Source organism: Bos taurus, chromosome 8 (genome assembly GCF_002263795.3).
Source record: "Bos taurus isolate L1 Dominette 01449 registration number 42190680 breed Hereford chromosome 8, ARS-UCD2.0, whole genome shotgun sequence".
NCBI lineage: Eukaryota > Metazoa > Chordata > Mammalia > Artiodactyla > Bovidae > Bos > Bos taurus.
The window spans coordinates 65,656,535-65,678,421 of NC_037335.1; the positions used below are offsets into that span (position 1 = coordinate 65,656,535).

Below are 21,887 nucleotides of genomic sequence, written 5' to 3' on the forward strand. Positions count from 1 at the left end.
GGAATTGAACACGTGTCCCTTGCACTGGCAGGCGGATTCTTAATCACTGGACCACCGTGGAACTCTCACAGCTGGAACTTCAATCTCCCTCAGCTTTTGCTTTCTTCCCCCTCAATCCTCTTTCTTCTGGTAACCACTCGTTTGTTCTCTGTGTCTGTAACTCTGCTTATGTTTTATGTTTGTTCATTTATTTTTTAGATTTCACAAGTGTCATCATACAATGCTTGTCTTTGTCTGACTTATTTCACTTTAGCATAATACTCTCTGGGCTTCCCAGTTGGCGCTAGTGGTAAAGAGCCCGCCTTTCTATGCAGGAGACTTAAGAAACAGAAGTTCAACCTCTGGGTTGGGAAGATTCCTTGGAGAAACAGAAGATTCCTTGGGTTGCATGGAAACCCACTCCAGTATTCCTGCCTGGAGAATTCCATGGACAGAGGAGACTAGAAGGCTACAGTCATCAGATCGCAAAGAGTCAGACATGACTGAAGCGACTTAGCACAGAACAGAGCACATAATGTTTTCTAGGTCCATGCCTGTTGTCACAAATGGTAAGATTTCATTCTTTATCAAATATATGATTTGCAGTATTTTCTCCAAGGCTGTGGTTTGTCTTTTAACAGTGGCTTTTTGAAGAGCAAGAGTTTTTAACTTAATGAAGTCTAATTTACTAATTTTTTCTTATGTAACTCATACTTTCGATGTTATATCTAAGAGCTCATGAAGAGTTTCCCCTATGTTTCTCTGAGAAATTTTAAAGGTTGTTTCTTACATTTGAAGCCATGATCAAGTTTAAGTCATTTTTGCCTAGTGTGGTATATAATAAGTTTCTGTTTCTTAGTTTTTGGTCTTTCTTGTGGCTATCCATTTGTACCAGTACCTTTTCTTGGTTAGAAAGGAAGATTAGTATTTCTCATATTGAACTGTTTTAGGACATTTGTTGAAAATCAGTTCATAATAAAAAGGAAGGTTCTATTCCTGGACTCTCAATTCTGTGCCATTGAATTGTATTCCTTTCCCGTGCCCGATCCACTGTCTAGATTAGTATGTTATGGTAAAATTTGAAGTCAGGTAATAAAAGTTCTCCAGCTTTGTTCTACTGCCAAATTGTTTAGGCTGTTTTGAATTCTTCCCATTTCCCTCTGAATTTTAGGTCAGCTGTCAAATTCCATCCAAAAAAAGCCTGCTAGAATTTTCATTGGGATTGCATTGAATTTATAGACCAATTGGAAGAGAATTGCTTTCTTGATAATATGAAATTTCCTGATCCATGAACAAGAACTCTTTTTCTCTTTGGACAGATCTTTCTGTCAGCAATATTTTGTAGTTGTCAGTGTACAGATGTATACTTCTTTATTATGTTTATTGCTAGGTATTTTATCATTTTCCATGCTATTCTGAATGAAATTGTTTTAATTCCCTTTTCATATTTTTGTACCTAATTTTTGGAACACAATTTATTCTTATAAGAAATATTGCTCCCTATGAACTTTCTAAACTTTTTTTATCCTAGTCTACTTCATCTTGTTTTACTTTGTTTTGGTGGGTTCATTGGGGTTTTATAAAACATGCAATCATGTCTTCTGCAATGAAAGTTCTAACTTTTCCATTTAAAGTTGGATTCCTGTAGTTTCTTATTTCCCTCCTATCTTCTTTTCTCTTTCTTTTTCCATTCCTCCCTTCTTTCCTCTTTCTCTCTCTCCCCCTTTCTTTCTTTCCTCCACTTTATAGAGTTGACATTGATAAGGATCCTGTTTTTAAAATATGGTCTATCAACCTGTGTCTTTAATTTTGAGTATTGAATCTATTCAGATTAATGTGATGATTAATATGGTTGGAATCACATTATCCAGTTTGCAATTTGTTTTCTGTATGTCTCTTATCTTTCCTCCACTTTTGAGACAGACTGGGGCATGGAGCCCTTTGCTGAAGTGCTGCAGCGGATTCCCATATACTGGTGTACACATGGGTGAGTCCCACCTGTGGCTTAGAGTCCCACAGTCAATGTCCAACTGGCTGGTTTCCAGGCTTGATCACCCCAGTGGGCAGTGCACAGGGTGCTCCCTCCTTAACTGGCCCTTTCTGGAAGCACACAGGTTGGTGCCTGAATAGACACCCACAGGGAGTGGTTGAACCTGCAATCTCTTTCTGTCCCTTTCTCTTTTTTCAGTCTTTTCTGTCCCTCCTCCCTTTAGCTCTCCCTTAGTCCTATACCTGCACTCCCATCCCCTTAATCCTGAATACTTCTTGTTTGTGTCTTTAAGTTTCTGTCATTGAGGTTTGTCTGTCCAACTGCTCCTGCAAGTCTCTGCTGACATTGTGGGCATGGTGGAGCACCTATGCCTTGAAATACAAATATAATCCACATTGTCTGAGACTCCAGCCTTGGGTCATTTTCCTGTGTGCTTTCCAGCCCTTTGCAACCCTTTGGACTGTAGCCCGCCAGGCTCCTCTGTCTGTGTGGTTTTCCAGGCAAGAATAGGGGAGTGGGTTGCTTTCTCCTTCTTCAGGAGAACTTCCCAACCCATAGATCGAACTCCTGTCTCCTGTGTCTCCTGCATTGCAGGCAGATTCTTTACCCACTGAGCCAACTTAGTGGGAGTTTAAAGAACAAAAAAAGAAGAGAGGAGCCCGTATCTCTCTCCTCTGATTTGTAGTGTACTATTCTGCCGCCAGGTTTCTCTGTTCATGAGATTCTCCAGGCAAGAATACTGTAGTGGGTTTCCATTTCCTACTCCAGGTAATCTTCTTGACCCAGGGATTGAACCTGTGGCCCTTATGTCTCCTGCATTGGCACACGGGTTCTTTACCACTAGCACCACCTGGGAAATGTATTTGGCCAGGACTCTCTCAGGAAATACCCCCAGACTGAGGGGGAAATAAAAGGCCTTTTAGAATTCAGCAGGAAAACTATGACATCTCTGGTGTAAAAATTAACTTGTCTGGCTTAAGTTTGTGGGTTTAATCAATACACACTCCTCTGTATTATCAACACTAAGTATAATACTTTTATTGTACCTAGAGTTACTGGAAGTCAATAAGTACATATTGTTTCTATTGTAAAATCTGCCATTGAGGAAAATAACCTGATATGATTAAACTTCTAAGTAAATATGACTGGGATAAGAGTTTTCAGTAAATTCTAAGGGAATAATTGGGCTTCCCTGGTGGCTCAGATGGTAAAGAATCCTCCTGCAAGGCAGGAGACCTGGGTTCCATCCCTGGGTCAGAAAGCTCCTCTGGAGAAGGGAATGGCTACCCATTCCAGTATTCTTGTGTGGAGAATCCCATGGACAGAGGAGTCTGGCTGGCTATAGTTCATGGGGTTGCAAAGAATTGGACACAACGGAGTGACTAACATATCCACACTTTTATAGGAATGATTTGTTTTGGAAATATCTATCTAGAATAGTTCCTCCTAATTTTGGTAACTTGAAACTAAATTAAGTTAAAGGATGGTAATCTACTGAGCATCCAGGACATTTTAAATGAAATGAAATATTAAATTAAATGAAACTTTAATTGCTGAACAGGTCTAAATTTACCTATTCTTTCTCTCCTGTGAGAGAGAAACTAAAGATGTTTGGCTTTATTAGACACATGTCTTGCAGCACATCAAGGAAAGAAATTGTGCTTTGGAAAGATATGTGTTTCTAGAAGTTATGGGATATTCCAGTCAGGGAATGTGAATGTAAAATGCAGTTCATGGTGGCTTCAGAAAAATAGTATGTATGTTTTCAGAAAAGAAGGTATGAGGAATGGAAATATACTTTGCTATTAATAAAAGGAAAGAGGTGATTTTGTTCTAGAGCTGGTTAGCTCTGCATGGATAAAAGAAGGTACAAAATATGGCTACAGAAAATTGTAGAGGATTTCTGGGAAAGGAACATTGAGAAAAGAATTTTGTATGAGGTTGGAACTGTCTAAGGTTGGATTAAATTTAAGTAGATAGATGGATTTTATTAAGAGTAGGCTGATATGAGACTGGATTTGGTTTCTTTCATAAGAGAATGAAATTTTCCTGAAACACTGTTTTTGATAACAGATTGTGAGTTTCTGTGGTGTTAAGTGATCTGTACTTACTTTTGAAATTTTGTTAGCTCAAGGAATAATTGTTTCACAGCAACCTATGATTCTCTCTGACTGGGTATTTTAAAACTTTTTGAAATTTTGAAAGATTCCCCAAATATCAAATTCTGGTTGAATTTCTTTTGACTTCCAGTAAACTTTGGAATGCTTCAAGGGGCCCGTGGCGCATCCGAAAGAGAGATCCTAAACTAATTGTGCTCGTTTAGTAGTTAAGTTACAAGGGAAACCTTGTCCAAACTCACTGTTGCCTGTGTCAGATGGAGTTACCAGGCTCTCCCCAGTGTTATTGTAGCTGTCAAGTAGGGGAAAGGGTTTTGGATTCTTCTGCTGTTTATTCTTTCACTACCTAAAAAGAAAACCCCTGTGGGAATAATCGCACCTCTAGGCTCTCAAGTCGTGTCGCCCATGGCATTTTTCATTGCATTCAACTCCCGGTTCCTTCATGAGCGCTTCTGTCCACCTCTGGGACTCCCTTCTCTCCAGGCCTTGGCAGCCCTTACCATGCCACAGAATACCTATTGTGCTGGTCGCTTCCAGGCAGCCCCCATCCTAGGCTTGACAGATGCTCACACTCAAGGAATACCACCCCCAGCATAAGAAAACATATCACAGGGCAAAAGGCTCCAGGTGAATGTCTCCAGGACATGGAACTACATTTCTAGGAGCGCTCTTTCTGGATTGCAGGTTATTCAACATGTGAGGATCTAAGCCAGAAGAGAAACCTCTGGAGTATATTTTTAAAACCTGAAAAATTTTCAAAATAGACTGAAAAGGGAAAAACTTAAAACTCTATTGTAACATGGACTGGCCTTATATAAATTGGAAAGTGGAGAAAACATTGCCTGAAAATGGTTCTCTAAATTATAATACCATCTTGCAATTAGGTCTTTACTGTTGCAACATGGAAAAATGGATTGAGGTTCCCTAGGGTCCTGGGAATTCCCTGGTGGTCCAGTGGTCAGGACTCCAAGCTCTCACTGCTGAGGGGCCACGTTTGATCCCTTGTTGGGAAACTAAAATCCCACAGGTCTCTTTGGCAAACAAAAAGGGGAAAAAGGCTTCATGGTCCTTTACCAAAACCCTACTCTCTCTTGCTCCTGTAATCAAAAACCAAATCAGTAAACACTTCTGATGTTTTAGATGATCCCCTTCCAGCCTTCCCCAACTCTCAGGTGAGAAAAACCAAGCCCCACCCACTTCCCAGAACCACCTACTTCTCTGGAGCCCTCTGACTACCCCCAAACTCTGCCTCGTTATGTTCCTTTATATCCTCTGTTACCTCAGGAGAGAGAGACTAGTCCCTCTGGGGTGATCTGTAAGTGGAACTTCCTGTCGCCCAGGATCAGCTTCAAAGTTAGCCCCCACCTCTGCCCCACAAGGCCTTCACACCCTTCGGGAAGTGGCCGAGGGAACAGAGAGACTCCTAGAGTGCATGTCCCCTTCTGAGTGGGACACTTAAGCATCTGTAAGGAGAGGCTTCACAGGTTCTCAGAGAACCCTGAAAAGTTGAGGGATGAATTTATCAGGCTGGAGTTGACATTCTCTCTCACCTGGCAGGACATCATGGTTAATCTGGCCTACAGTTAAACCCCGGCTGTAAAGGAGTATATTCTGAGGAAGGCCAGGAAACAAGCAGTGGGCCACTGATCCATGCCACCAAATTTACCAGGTGGGTGGGGATGCAACCCCAGAACATGACCCACACCGGGACTATGAAGATCGTATAGGTCAGGCTAGGATGAGACATTATATTACTTGTCTATCAGAAGGAATGAAAAAGTTTATGGTGAAGCCTGTAAATTATGATAAGATCTGAAAGGTTACACAGGAAAGAGATGAAAACTTGACAGTCTTCCTGAACTGGGTGACAGAGGCCTTCAGGCAAGCCTCCGTCCACAGAAGGGAGGATGGTATTGCCATGCATTTTATCACCCAGGCTACTTCTGATATAAGGAGAAAATTATAAAATCTTGAGGCTAGACTCCCATCCCCATTGTTAGTCTTGGTAGAGGAGGCATTCAAGGTCTAGAATAACCAAGACTTGATGGAAGAGGCCAATAAGGATAAGGGGCTAGTAAAGAAAACAATTTTTGGCTGCTGTGATTCACCCACTGCCTTGAGTGGACCCTGGAGGGCTGAGATGTCTGGGCAGATGGCAAAGAAGCTGCCTGGGCTTGAACCAATGTGCCTTTTGTCATAAGGGAGGCCCTGCAGGGGGGAACGTCCTTAGTGCTCTCCTGTGGGATGCCTAAGAGGCAATCCCAACTGACGTCAGGGCCTTGTGAATCTCTTGGATGAGAGAGTCCCACACATCAACTGCTGGGGCCTGAGTGCCTGCCTGGCTCCAGATTCCACTTGATCCATCCTCATCACTCCAGGGGAGTCTCGGGTCACCCCTGATATGGCAGGGAGGAGAACTGAATTTCTTGAAGACACTGGAGCTGCCTGCTCTGTTCTGACTTGGCCCTGTCTCCAACTGAGACTGTATTGTGATGGGAGCTGATGGACTGTCAAAGGGAAGGCAATTACATCTTCCCTCACCTGAGGAGTCCGGTCCATTGTTACTACTCACTCCCTTTTGTATATTCCAGAGTTCCACGTCCCCCTTCTCAGAAGATTTGATAAATAAGTTAGGAGCTAGTATATTATTAGGATGGGGTGAAGTCCAAGAAGGTAGAGAATTCAAGCAGAGATTGCATCGATTAGTAACCCCAGATGACCCACCTGCTGGTCATCAAAATATTCCCCCCAAAGTCAGAGAACAAGTAGGGATACCTCAGGACCAGGAAAGGGAAAACATGTTCCTCCAATAAAAATAAGGTTAAGGCCTGGGGAAATATACTCCTGGAGAAAACAATGTCCTTTAAAACTTGGGGCCATGAGGGAAATCCAACTGCTGTTCACCAAATTCCTAAAATACAGACTCATTAGGCCCTGCCAATCCCCTTGTAACACCCCGATCCTCCCCACCCCCACCCCCCACCATTCAGGAGCCTAATAGGGAATATCAGTTGTGCAAGGCTTACGAGCAGCGAATGAGCCAGTCATCCCTATATACCCACTGCTGCCAAACATATGCACTTTCCTCAACCAAGTGCCAGGAAGCACTCAGTATTTGTTTAGGACCACAAAGATGCATTTCTCTGTATTCCCCTACATCTAGACTCTCAATACCTTATTACCTTTGAATGGAGGGACCTTGAGAGGCTACTCAATATCCCTGGACAGTGCTCCCACAGGGTTTTCAGGACAGCCCGGATCTTTTTGGAAACACAAAGGAACTGAGTCTTCATAAGGGTACTTGGCAACAATATACTGATGGTTTATTGATAAGTAGTGATGTTACAGGGCAAAACAAAATCGGACTGCTGTTGAGTCTGTTTCTTTCACTTTGACCTTTGCTTCCCATTGCTTTTGTTCACTGAAAGGACACTGTCTATACATAATGGTTTGCCTTAGGGAACACTGTCTCTGCCTGCGTGTTAAACCAAAGTGCCTTGGTTCAGAGAAACATCCTGACCCTAGCCCCCTTTGAATAGCTGCAAGAAAGAAGAAGATATTGCCACATCCTCTCCCAGAACTTGGCTATTCAGGAGATATTTAGGAAGACTTTTGGCCTTTTTCTTTACTTTTCCTTTAATTCCTCGGCTCCTCCCCATCTCTGTTCTATAAAAGAAACTGGAATCCAGTTTTTAAGAGACTGGATTTTTTAAAGAGATTTTTTTTTAAGAGACTAGTCTGCCATCTCCTTGGTCTGCCAGCTTTCTGAATAAAGTCATTCTTCCTTGGCCCAAAACCTCATCTCCAAATTTATGGTCTGTCATACTTCAGGCAGAAAGAGCCTGGACTCAGAAACAAATTTGGTGAGCCAGTCAGGAGCCCCGCTATTCCAGTCTAGCCAGCCCCAGTCAGGGAATACTGGGGCAAGTATTCCTGAAGATCTTCCCTTCAAAATTCCCTGAAGTGACACTGACTGCCCCAGCACCTGGCAGTTAAGCAAGGAAACAACAAACTTCTGCGAGGTGATTGACTCAATTTTGTAGGGTAAGTCACTCCATTGTGCACCCTGGAATCATATTTCTCCCTCAGTTTGGGCTTTACCTCTACAGGGCAAGCCAATTTGTTTAATTGGGGCACCCAATTGGAGAAGGGAATTGTAATGGCCTCTACCTGGTTTGGGAACCAGTTCACTGGTTTTGTAGGGTAAGTCTATTTGATTTGAAAACTGGTTCATTGGTTTTGGTTTTGGTTTGGTTTTGTGTGCATCGATACTGGAATTTGGGCTTTCTGTGCTGGAATTTGTGTCTTTTGTCAGACTTATAGAAATGAGAAATATTCCCACTTATCTTGAAGGAGACCCCTTTGGGACATATATTAGAGAAATGGGCAAAACCTAGCCATGAGCCTATGACTAAGACATGATATACCATTGTAATAGGTAGGGTGTGGACCTAATATATGTTAGAATCAAAAGAGAGCCCCTGAATGGCTCTCATGGTTAGAAGTGTTTTGCAAAAAAGCAGGGAAAAGAGATTTGATTCCATATGTAGAGGCAATTATGCTATGGCATCCGGAGGAAAAGTAGTGGGAGAATTCCCACCTTATGTGCAGCAGTTTGAAAGGAAACCCAGGGAAGAACCTATTCTACAAGGAAAGAGGGAAAAAGTGAGAGTGGGGACATGTTACTTCAAAACTTAATCCCTCCAGTCTATGCAGCTCACCAGTAGTCAAGCAGGCAACACTGGTACTTGTTCCAACTGCCGTTCCCCCCATGCCATCAACATATTCACCACCTCCTATTTCTCCTACCCATGGAGATTAAGTAGTAGGCTCTATGCTAACCCGTGGCACACAGGAACCTTTTCTGGTATAACCATGTAAGACTTGACAGGGTACCCAATTTGGACCAGGAGCCACTTCCACAGCAGGGCAATTTCCCTTGCACTACTCTCCTGTAATAGGCCAGAGGATTCCCTTGGACTTGAGGCATCCTATTTCAATTTCCCCACAAGAGTCCTGGGTAACTTTGACAGTAGGTAAGAAGTTGATGGACTTTCTAATAGATACCAGTCACCAAACCTTCCATATTTATCTTAGGAGGCTTTTAAGTATCAAACAAAAGGGAAACAAAGTCATCCAAGGAAAACATGCCTGTGTTTTTGAGATGCAAAAGTCCTATCTGGTCTTCTCAGGAACTCTCATCTCTGCTATCTTTTTAAAATGCTGATTTTGAAAAGAGGGTAAAGTAATTTTGAAATTGATTTGTTAAGGCTAAATAGATATCGTTAAGTGCCTTTTCTGTAAATATATAGCCATATAGATAAATGAGCTTAATTTGTTCTATTTGCCAGAAATCCAACTTTTATTGAACCTCTTTTGTAAACCTCTTTTGTAAACTGATGCACATAGGTTTAATAGAAGTTAAATGAAATCTTGCAGTGATTTTGGAGCCCAGGAAAATTAAATCTGTCACTGCTTCTACTTTTTCCCCTTCTATTTGCCTCCTCAGACAAACATTTTGCATTCTGAACACCCCTCCCCTACAGCCCCACAATTTCCAGGTAGAGAGAGAGCAGGAGAAGCAGAGCCAGATCCTGAAAATGGGGAGGTCTTTAGCTTTAGTTCACCTTAATATGTTTTAAATGCTATTGGTTGTTTCAATAATGCTGAGATGATGGAAACAGAAGTGCAGTCTGCACTCTGGGGTCAACCTCCCTCCACAGCCCCATCCCACCTGGAAGCCAAAGCAGGCACCTGGAAAGAGTGGATCATTATCCATTGCCTTTCTCCCAGCAGGGCACAGACAGAGGCCACCAGATCTCATCAGAAAAAACATTTCAGGAACCAAAAAAAAAAAAATATGTGGTAACAGGAAGCTATTAGCACACAGAGGATGTGCTAATATGAGGGGAAAAAAAGGGTCTCTGCAAGATAAACATTTTTTCCTTGTAGAAGAGTTTTGCTACCAGGGATGCTGTGAATAGCATGTTCTGATTGAACAAAAGAGGCATATTTCTGAAGAAGACAGAGCCTTGGACAGTGGAGGGGACAGCCTGGGACACTTGTTACTTGAGCAATGCTGGCAGGCTCTGCCTGAAAGGGGACCTGGCTCCCTGGGTGGGAGGCCCACTTGCTGTCCCTGGGACTGGCCCACTTACTCTCTTTTGGAGAGCTATGGCCCATGGGGGTAACTGGGTAATCATGGGCTATGTCTCTTCTCACTCTTGTGTGTTCTTGGGTGGAGAGAAAACTTTGGTTGCAATAATGTGGACCTAACGAGCCCCGGAGTTCCACTTTGTACCAGTTTAACTCCAAGGCATGAGGTCCATAGTGAAGCACCGTTTTCTCCTTTAGGATTTGTTCAACAGCTGTCATGAGAGTCTGAGCCTCAATAGCCCTGCTCTCCGTGCTCGATGTGCTTTTGACTGCCTCTTGGCTCTGGGCTGTGGCTGTTTCAGGTTTTCCTTTTTGAAGTGGCTCTTCTAGGCCTTTGAATTTACTGGGGGAAACCCACTGTAGAAGGAGATAAATCCTGTTTTTGAAGCAACTTTCTGAAAGAACCTGTCCCATCTTCAGGATTAAATATTGAAACTTGCATCTTAGGCACTCTGTTGATTTCTTTTTCTGGCCAGAGTGACTAATCCCTCTGACCTGGTGACCATTCGTTCTGCCAATCCTTTTTGATGCTGTGTAATTTTGGGGCTCCTATATGTCTCGCACCCTTCAGTGGGAACACTCTGATATTTGGGCTCCCATCTCAGGGCCACCTGCTGCCCCTGGCTGCTCCCTCCACTCGATGAAATATCATAGAGTGTCTGGGAATTGGACGTGGATGTGTCTCCTCTGGACAAGGTTTGGGAACAAGACAGAGATTCCTGAGAGCCAGATGTTTACGGCAAGGAACATATCTGAGTGACAGTCTTTGAGAAGTGTATCCGTGGCACAATCTTGAAGGAGCACACCAGTTTCACAGTCTTGATGGAGCTCGCTGGTGGCCCAACCTCGATTGTGATTCTGCTGGTCTGTGAACCTTGAAACTCAAGCTTATGAAACTGTGCTTCAAAATTTAGATCTTCTGGATTGGAGGCAAGAGACTTTGTATTCAGGGAGGGGTTTCTACTGGACCTTAGAGATTGTGGACTCTTTAAATTCATATTAGTGAGTAGGGATTTGTCCCACACACTAGGTTCCAAAGTTTCTTTTCCAGCAGGGTCTCCTTCCGCAGACTCTTGTTACCTGGAAGATGCGAAACATTCATTGAGGCCCACTAATATCATGATAGAGTAAGATTCTGGGGAGGCTTGTCCCCCAACTTCCTCCTGTGGCTCATTGCTGGCCATTGCTGGACTACAGCTGGGCTCCAAGCTGCCTTTGTCCGCCCCCATGACAGACTCACTGTGCCAAATTCTGGTCACTAAACAGTATGTGGTGGCATGAGAAGGTGGCTTGCTTTCCTGTCCAGTCAGAGGGACCTCTGAGGGCTTATGGTTGTCACCAGCTGTGGGTCCTCCCAGAGCTCCCTGGGCTTCCTCACTCACCTGTGAGGGAGTGGGAAGGGGCCTGTCCAGGGAGGCATTTGCCCCCTTGTTACTACTTTCTCTTTTGCATGGGGCTAAGGAGCTTTTCCCAAACCTTTGGTTAATAGGGCTATTGAGTGGTCCCCAGATTCACAGGTGGCCTTCAAGGTAGACCCTTGAGCCTTTTTCAACTTCAAGCTAAGTATGAATTTGAAGACCTTGAAGAGTAGGTCCCACCAGTGCCTCACCCTCAACTTTACTATATGTGTTTCCAGCTCCTGTTGAGTATCAGGACTGAGGACAACAGACTCAAGGGAGGTGTTCATGGAGGCTTCCCCATTCTGAGAGGAGTGTGGATTTTCTGTATCCGTGGGAGCATGCGTCTCCCTAGGAATGTCTAAAAGAAGGTTGTCAGCAAATCTTGAAATACAGACATTCAACAGGGATCTCACTCTCGTGAATCTCCTGTGCCTTCCTCCTGAAACTTCTGGATTCTTCCTGCCTACTCTCAACTCTCTGACTCAGGGTTCACTCTTGGATCATTCACTGGAGGTTGGCTGAGATCAGGTACAGATCTTTCGGGATCCTCCCCACACTCTGCCCTACATCGTAGTGTTGCTCTCTCCCTGGTGGGATTTGTGCTGGGCACTTGGACCTCATCTTCTCTGACTCCCAGCTGATTTTGCCTTGACCTGCGGAGGGCCTTGAGGGCCCCTCCCTGCACCTGACAAGGCCTTGGGAATTGATCTTGAGGCTGCATCAGTCTCTCAGATGCTTGTATTCTGCAGAGCAGGCCACTCTGTTGGTGCAGCAACCTTTTGGAAAACTGATGCCACAGTACCTCCAAAATCTCAGGTCTGATCCTTTCCCCAGGAAGGATGGAGACAGAGCTGTGAGCATGGGAAGACCTATTTTCCTGGGAAAGGTTGAGAGTGGCCTGGATAAGACTTGCTGAGATTTAACCAAAGAGGGAAAGTTCATCCTCTTTCTAGTTCCTTTTTCCAAAAGTGACATTCCAGGTTTTCAGTTGCATTTGAGATGAAAGATGTGCCTTATTTGGGACTGTAGAGAAGATGTTTCACAGGACCCAATCTGGTATTGAGAAGGTGGTCAGACTCAGACAGAGGGTGATTTATGGACAGTGGTCTCTGTGCCTGAGGTCATGCTTGACACATTTGGAGTCAAGGGTTTGAGTCGGGCCTGGATCTCCATGTGAGCCTAAGGAGGTGGCATTGGAGTCAAACGTTGGGGTTGGGCCTGGGTCTCCATGTGAGCCTGAGCTGGTGGTAATTGACATGGGGACATGGTTAGTATCAAGGGTAGGGGATGGGCTGGGGTCTGTATGAGAGGCCAAGGTGGTTGTGGTTGACATTGGGCCATGGTTGTTGTCAAGTGTAGAGGTCGTACCTGGGTATTCACGTGAGCCCAAGGTGGTGGTTGAAACTGGGACATGGTTGTAGCCAAGGGTAGGGATTGGCCTTGGGATTCTATGGAAGCTTCAGGTGGTGATTGACATTGAAGCAAGACCAGGGTAAGGGTTGGGCCTGTATCTCTATGCAAGCCAAGGTTCTGGTTGAAACTGGGCCATGCCTGGAGTCCAGAAATGGTCGAGCCTGGGTCTCCATGTGAGCCCGATGTGGTGGCTGAAAGTGAGGCATGGTTGGAGCCAAGAGTTGGGGGCGGGCGTGAGTCTCCATGTGACCCTAGAGGTGACCTAGAGATGATGGTTGCACCTGGGACATGGTTGGAGTCTTGTTTTGAGGTTCAACCTGGGCTACAGGTAAGTCAAGGGCTGGAACAATGACAGTTGTGAAGTTAATTTATCTTGAATTTGGAATGGTTCGGCCTTAGAATGCTCACTGAATAAAACAAGGCATAACTCAAGAGGGGGCCCAGGTACTGTGATGGTAGCCACCAGACTCTCACTGTGCACAAAGAGGAGACCCTGGAAGAGCTGGCTGCATGTCTTCTGTAGATGATCCCTCAAAGTGTCAGGATATCAGGGCTTCCTGGGACCATGCAGCTGTTCTTGTTTGCTTTTTATGCTCCAGAAGTTTTGGCGACCTAAGGTATCCTGCTTGTCACCGAGTGACTTGCTCCTCTTTCCCAGGGAAGTTACCTGGTAGCCTGCCTCGTCCTCTTTTTCTTTCTTCCAAATCTTCAGTTCTACTCTATTGGTGATTAGTATCTCCAGCATCTTGTCAACATCCGCATTGACAAGAGAGAGGCTGCCTGCCTGTTTGTGGGGTCTCCCAAAATGAGGCCTCAGGTGGGTAGAGGGGAAGGTGTTCTTGCTGGAACTCTAAGTATGTCAAGGTGGAGAAGCTCCACGGTTTTGTTGTCTCCTGCCACCAGGCCAGGTTGATACAGGATTGCTTGAACAGACAAAGCTGTTGATGGCTGGTCTCCAAGGGGAGTTGGAGATGACCTGTGTCACATGGTGCCCAGTGTGAGTGCTGTGGAGTCCCCCTGATTGAGACTCAACTTGGAGCCTGATGGTGGTGGGGCAGAGGAGGGCGTCAGAGGTGGAGGGCAGGCTGTCACATAAAGGGGGCTTGGTGGGGAAGGGGAAAGTATAAGTGGCCAGGTTGAAAGGCTGTCCAGGGGGAAAAAAGGCTCTGGTGATGGAGAGGTACTCAGGGATGAGCATGAGGGAATGGAAACTGAGGTCACTGAGCCTGGAGAAATGGTAGAAGCCCAAGGTAGGGGCTGCTTGGTCAGAGGAGCTGTGTAGATGGTGGGAGCTGCCTCTTCCCTGCATGGTTGATGGGATCTAGTGGGCACTGATTTGCAAACCTCACCAGGTTAATCTTGACATTAGACCTGATGAAAGCCACCCTTGTCCAGGAACCTCCCCAAGCATCTGCAGGGGATATGTGGAACAAGCTGCAGCCAGGAGCTGCCAGGCCTGGAGGACTGGGTAGGCCAGGCAGGGGTGGGCACCTACACCCCACAGCCTGCATGGCCCCAGTGCTGACCTCACAATGCTCCTGGTGTTGCTCACCACAGGACGTTGGCCTTACCCCCAGGAGTTCTCCTCTCAGCTCAGCCCCAGGCTGCCAGTGTCCCTGGGGTTGCACGATAGGCTCTAGGAGGAAGAATCACCTAGAAAAGAAGGGGAAGTTTCTCCACCTTTCCATAAGTGAAGTCAGGTCTGGAACCTCTTCCAGTGTTTCCAGGCAATCTCTTCAAGCTGGAAATCAGAAGACTGGTCATGATGGTGAACATGAGAGCCTAGGGGTCTTACAGGAAGTTGAGTGCACTGTCTCTTTAAGGGGACATCATTGGGAGATTGGAGCCCAAGCATGAGTGTCCAAGGCCACATGATCCCTGACAGTGATGGTGAAGCTCTGAAAGCGTTTATCATTTATGAAGTGTTTCCATATTCATTACCCCTGATGCCCTCACAGCCTGCCTGTGGGGAGAATGGGCAGGCACCACTCTGCAGTTGGGTCTGAGCAAAGTAAAACCATGTGTCCTACGTGTCCTGGAGGGCTCACCTCCCAATCCAGGCCCTGTTGGTCCAACGCAACCTGCATGCCGTTTTGGACAGCTTCATTCTACACATGGAATCTGGGAAGTATCTGGGTTCTGCTCTCATTCCCAGAAGCCTCCCTTGGAGTTCATTTCTCAAGGGAGAAGTCCTGCCGCAGACCCCCTCAGAATCTGTGGAACTGGGTTCTCCTGGCCAGAGAGGTGGGGACTAACACTTGGGGCTGGATGTCAGAACTCACCTTCCAAATTTCAAAGCTTCATTTCTCTGGATGCTCCTGCTTCTTCCCCTTCTTTCCATTCGATACTGAGAGAGAGAGAGAAATGAGGACGTAAGACGCAAATCTCAGTCTTCCCTCTCTAGACAAGCATCAGACACTAGTGTCCACACAGAATATGACTCTACATTTCACTAACAGAGTTCTGTGATTTTTCTTTCCTTTCACTCATTTTTAAAAGAGATAAAATATTTTGTTTTCCTTCTTTGAAGAACATAATGAAGTATTTTCAATGTGAGATTCACTCTGGACTTCTTTCGTCACTGTTCTGCTCAAGAAACACACACATACTCAGACGCATGGGTGAATCTGAGCTCCATAAAGTAGGTCTCTGCTTCTTGATACCAGGCCCCCAGCCCTCCAACCCCCGCTCTGAGGCTCTCGGGGCTTCACTACTGCCAGAAGATCACTCCTGTCTGAGACACTGTTCATGGCTGCTGAACTGGTGCTCAGAAGTCTGTCCTCTGGCTGAGATTCAACTCAGAATCCAGTCATTGGCCTCTGGTCACTGTGTTTTGGACTTGCCTTGGAGCCATCTACCTACCTGGATACATGGGTTGAGATCTTTAAATAGAAATCCTAGTGTTCACTGTATCCCTGCTCAGCCTGGTTTGTCCCTAGAGGGATATTCATCTATGCTTTCTTGAGTATAGATGTCCTGTTCTTTTCTATCTCAAGGGTCTTATTAGTTGACTCAGAAAAGTGAAAATAATAATAGAAAAGAACAGAAAAATATGTGCTTGTGAGTCTGGACCAAGAGTTCCTTACCTTCCTAATGTTTCCATGTTTCCTAGGAGGAAGCAAGGATGAATTATTCTTGAGGTACGGAAGGGTCAGGAAAAAGAGCCCCAGTTCACACAGAAAGGTGATTACAGTAATGACTGCCTAGGCAGTGAAATGGGAGTTCAGCCAAATATCAAAAGTGCTTTTCAGAGAAAAGAGCAGATTCTCCATCATCTGAATAATACCGCTGCCCTCAGGCAACTGAGCAAGGGTGTGCACTTGGGGGCTAAAGTTCTAGGCCCACCTCATAGAGCTGTGGTCTGGTCACAAAGGGCTCTGGGGGTAAGAGGGAGCAGCAGAGGAGGAGGCTGGACTATAGCCCCTCCCTAACCATCCAGCCCTGCAGCTTCATGCATCTCCCTTCCTCTGAGCCTTCCCTTCCTACCTTATCATCTGTTATATAGACATTAGTCAAGTGTCAATTCAGTCCACCTAGAACTCAAGAGAATTCCTGATTCCTCTGACATAACTGCTTGAGCCTCATCAATACTGTAAAGAATCTGGAGTTCTCCTAAGTTTGGTTAATCACAGGTACTTTTACTCTTATGATACTAATTTTTTTTTAAAATTCAGTTAATCTTTACTATATTCAACTATGGGAATTAAAAATTAGATAAAAAATGATTTGAAATTTACAAGGCCATGAAATATAAAGCAAATTGAAATAGTTAAGCCTTCAGGGTAAATTTTTCATAAGTTGCTAGCATCTTTCAAAGTTCCAGCAAAGCATTAAGTCAATGAGCTTGAGGTCCCTCAAGCCCTTCACATTCCAGAGTGACCACTGACCTTTTGATCCTTGAAGATCACTTTTCAGTCCTGGGAATAGCCTACTTGATAAGATTATATTTGTATAAATGAGACCTTGGTCTTCCCAAATAGTTTATGGAAATGATGTGATTTACAGTGTACACCTGTTTTAAGTCGACATGGAGGCCTGGCAAGGCTGTATCAGTCTGATCTCAGGAAGGGGTACTGGTGACTAAGCAGCTAAGGTCAAGTATATGGGCTCTTCATCCCTATGTGACCCACCCCACAATAGAAACCCTGGACATTCAAGGCTGGATGATGGTTGACACTACTCTACACATGCTGTCACACTGTTTGCTGAGAGAACTAAGCACTGTCTGTAGAGCCCCACTAGGCCAGACATCTGGAAGACTGCATGTGGCTCCCTGCATCTTTTTTTTTTTTGGCTAGTTCTGATCTATATTCTTTTGCTGGTTTTAATCTGTATCCTTCTGCTGACATAAACCATCATAAGTGCAAGTATTGTGAGTTCCAGGTGGAATAAACTGAAACTTGACGAATGTCTCTGCCTAACAGGATGAGAAGGCAGGATGGGAGGCTCAGAGAAGGGGGATGAATGGAGCTGCAGGGCTGAGTGGCTGGGGAGGGGCCATGTTCCAGCCTCCTCCTCTATTACTCCTTCCTCACCCTCAGGACTCAAATGTGACCAGACCACAGCTCTAAGATGCGGGCCTAGTACTTTAGTTCCCAAGTGCACACCTTGTTCGCAGTTGCCTGAGGGCAGCACTGTGATGCAGGCAATGGAGAATCCTCACTTTTCTCTGAAAAGCACTTTTGATATTTGGCTGAACTCCAGTTCCACTTCCTGGGCGATCGGTACCATTCTCGCCTTTCTGTGTGGACTAGAGTTCCTTTTCCTGTTTCTTCCCTACCTCGAGAATAACCCATCCTTTCCTCCTCCTAGGAAATGTGGAAACATCAGGAAGGTAAGGAAACCTTGGCGGAGACCCACAAGTTCGAGATCCTCTCTTCTTTTCTATTATTATTTCTACTCTTCTGAATCATCTAGAGAGATCCCTGAGAAGGGAAAGCATAGGACATCTATTCTCATGAAAGAATAAAGCATCACCCTCTGGGTGCCCCAGGCTGCGCAGGGGGCAGAGTGAGCATTTCTCTCCAAGGATCTCAGATATCAGTTGTCCAGGTATGTTTGAGGGCTCCAGGATATGTCCCAAACACAGTGACCAGGGCCCGAGGGCTGGATACTGAGTTCAATCTCAACTACAACACAGGCGCGCAAGCACCGCCTCACCAGCCACGAAAAGGTATCTTGGACGAGCTCTGATCTGAGGACAGTGCTGAGGTCTTGAGAGTCTTGGAGTGGGGCCCTGGACTTGGGAAACAGAGGCCCACCTGACAGCGCTCAGATTCACCCATTCTGAGAATGTGTGCGTTTTTGAGCAGAGGAACAATGACAAAAGATCCGGGTGAATCTCACTTCAAAATCCTTATGTTCTTCAAAAAAGGAAAACAGAAAATATTTTTATCCACCTTAAAAATGCGTGAAAAGAATGAAAAAACACAGAGCTCTGTTAGTGAAATGCAGAAAATCATATTACGTATGGACACTGAGTGTCTGATGCTTGTCTAGACAGGGGAGCCTGAAAATTGGGTCTCAAGCCCTCATATGTTTGGGTGGGTCTCAGCATCAAATGGAGCTAAAGGAGAGAAGCGGGAGTAGGAAGGAAAATGGAGCTTTGAAAGGTACGTTCTGCCATTCAGCTATGTGTGCCCCTGGAGTTAGCCCCATCTCTCCGGCCCTGAGAGCCCAGGACCACCGGTTCAGAAGAGGCCAGTGGCAGGACCCGTCCCTTGGGAAACAGAAACCTCAGGGAAGCTCCTGGAAGAACAGCAGAACCCAGATACTACCCAGGTTCCATGTAGAGAATGAAGCTGTGAGGAGCCTGGAAAAAGGTGTGGCCCAGCAGGTGCCTGTGGGCTGCATGGAGCTAATAGCACCTGGTTTGGGAGGTGGGACTCCAGGTCCAACTGTGGACACATTTTTTGTTTTAATTAATTTATTTTAACTGGCAGATAATCACTTTTGCACATCGTTTAACTTCTCTCATATTCGTCTATGCCGTGACTGCTGTCCATTCTTCCCCACAGAGGGGTTGGTGAGGGCGTCAAGGGGTAATGGATATGAAAGCACTTTGTTAATGTAAACCCTATCATAAGCTTCACCATCACTGTCAGGGATCACGTGGCCTTGGACCCTGGTACTTGGATTCCAGTCTTCCAGTTGTGTCCCCTTAAAGGGACACTGCAATCAGCCTCCTATAATACCCTTACACCCTGGCTTCCTCACCATGATGCAGTCTGCTGATTTCCAGCTTGCAGAGGTTGCCTGGAAGCACTGGAAGAGGTCTGGGATCTATCACTTCTGCAAAGGCAGAGAATCTTCCTCTTCTTTCCTTGGTGGTTCTTCTTCCCAGAGCCTATGGTGTGACCCCAGGGCTGCAGGTAGCCTGGGGTTGAGCTGGCAGGGGGAGTCCTGGGGGTGGGTTATGGCTAAACTCCTGGGGTGAGGAACAGCAGGAGCATTGTAAAGTCAGTATGGGGGGTGTGCAGGGCTGTGGGCTGTAGATACCCACCCTGGCCAGCCTGCCCATCTCTCCTGGCCCGGCAGCTCCTGGCTGCAGCTTGCTCCTCAAGTTTCCTGTAGACACCTGGGGTGGTTCCCTGACAAGGGTGGCTTTCATCAGGTCTCCTCTCAAGATACTCCTGGGGAGCTGTGCAAAGCAACACCTACTGGAGCCCAACAGCAGTGGAATCCCACCATGTCTCCTCTGCCCAAACAGCCTCTACCTCGAGCCTCCTCCTTTTCTCCTGGCTCAGTTCCCTGCTTCATTTCCACTCACTCTAATTCATCCCTGAGTGCCTCTCAACACGAGAGCCTTTCCTTCCTCTGCACAGTCTCTCACCAAGGCCACTTGCTGTCTCCCCTTCCCCACCATGTCACCTTGATGAAGGGACCTGCCCTCCACCTCTGACACCCTCCTCCACCTCACCACCATCAGGCTCCATGCTGAGTCTCACCTAGGGTAACTCCATGGCACTCCCACTAGGCACCATCCCACAAAGGTCATCCCCATGCTCCCCTTGGAGACCAGCCATCTCAGGGCTTGTCCATTCAAGCTGTCCTCTTTCAAGCCTGTCTTGTAGGTAGGGGGCTGCCAGAGCATGGAGCGTCTCCACCTTGACACACTTGGAGTCCCAGCAAGAACACCTTCACTGCCACCCACCAGGGGCCTTGCTGTTAGGACACCCCAGAAACAGACAGGTAGAGGCTGGAAGCTTCTCTTTTGTCAACCTGTATGTCCAGAAGCTGCTGGAGATATGAATCACCAAGAGAGTGGAACTGAAGATTTGGAAGGAGAAATAAAAGGAAGAGGAGGCAGGCTACCATGTGACTTCACTGGGGATGAGAATTAAGTCACTGAGTGACAAGCAGGACACCTTGGGTCACCAACATTTCTGGAGCATAAAAGGCAAACCAGAACAGCTGCTTGGTCACCAGAAGACCTGATACCTGACACTTTGGGGGACCATCTACAGAAGACATGCAGGCAGCTCTTCTGGGGTCTCCGCTTTCTGCAGAGTGAGTCTCTGGTAGCTACTGACACAGTACCTGGGTCCCCTCTAGAGTTATAGCCTATCTTATTCAATGAGTGCTCTAAGGCTGAACAATTCCAAATTCCAGCTAAATTAACTTCACAGCTATCATTGGTCCAGCCCTTACCCACGCTGGAGCCCAGGCTCAGCCTCAGTCCTTGACTCCAACTATGTCCCAGTTGCAACTATCACCTCTGGGTCACATGGAAACACAGGCCAGACCCCTACCCTTAACTCTAACCATGCCCCAGATTCAATCACCGCCTTTGGGCTCACATGAAGACTCAGGCTAGACCACAACTCTTGACTCCAACCATGCCCCAGTGTCAGCCACCACCTCAGGTTCAAGTGGAGAACCAGGTCCAATCAAAACACTTGACTCCAACCATGACTCACTTTCAACCACCACCTCCAGCTCATGTGGACACATATGCTCAACCCCAACCCTTGACTCCAACCACAGCTCACTTTCACTGACCACTATCTTAGGCTCACATGGAGACCCAGGCCCAACTCCAACCCTTGACTCCAACCATGCTTCACTCTCAACCACCACCCCACATTCACATGAGGACCCAGACCTGACCCGAGTTCTTGACTCCAATAAAACCTTAGTCTCAACCACAACCTCGGGCTCACATGGGAACCCAGGTCTGACCCCAACCCTTGACTCCAACTATATCTCACTCACAGCCACAAACTCAGGCTGACATAAAGACTCAGGTCAACTCCTATCCTTGACTCCAACCAAGCATCACTCACAATCACAACCTCGGGATCATATTGGAATGCTCGCCCAACCCCAACCCTTGAGTCCAATCATATCTCACTCACAGCCACAACTTCAGGCTCACATAGAGAGGCAGGCCCTACTGCAACTCATGACTCTAACCAAGCCCCAAGATCAAGGACCACTTTGGGCTCAGTTAGAGACCACTGCCCATCTCACACTGTCTTTCCCAACTCAACCATCTTCCTCTCAATTGCAGACTAGGTACTATGAAGTCTTGCCCTATAATCTAAAATAAGCCACAATCTTTGATCCCCAATGCAGTTCAAATCCTGGAATATCATTTTTTTAAAAAAGCAACTAGAAAGTGGGAGAACTTTATCCTCTTTGGTTAAAAAATCTCAGCAAATCTTTAGCCAGGTCACCCCCTGTTCCCCAGGGGAACAGGTCTTCTCAGGCCCACACCTCTGTCTCCATCACTCCTAGGCATTTGATCAGCCCTCAGGTTTGGGAGAAACTGGAGTACCATCTTTCCAAAAGGTTCATGCAACAAGAGAGTGCCCTGCCCTGCAAAATCCA

At 46.0% G+C, this 21,887-nt stretch overlaps 2 long non-coding RNA genes across 2 annotated transcripts; one reads left to right on the forward strand and one right to left on the reverse strand.

The window, feature by feature from the left end:
- Nucleotides 1–8,977: 8,977 nt before the first annotated feature.
- Nucleotides 8,978–16,343, reverse strand: LOC132345968 (uncharacterized). The gene is made up of 3 exons (XR_009495603.1): nt 16,142–16,343; nt 15,338–15,402; nt 8,978–14,796 (listed from the first exon to the last, which is right to left on the reverse strand). It is a non-coding gene; the product is annotated as an uncharacterized lncRNA (long non-coding RNA).
- Nucleotides 16,340–18,083, forward strand: LOC112447815 (uncharacterized). Its single transcript, XR_003036072.2, has 2 exons — nt 16,340–16,687; nt 17,868–18,083. It is a non-coding gene; the product is annotated as an uncharacterized lncRNA (long non-coding RNA).
- The last annotated feature ends 3,804 nt before the right edge of the window (nt 18,084–21,887 follow it).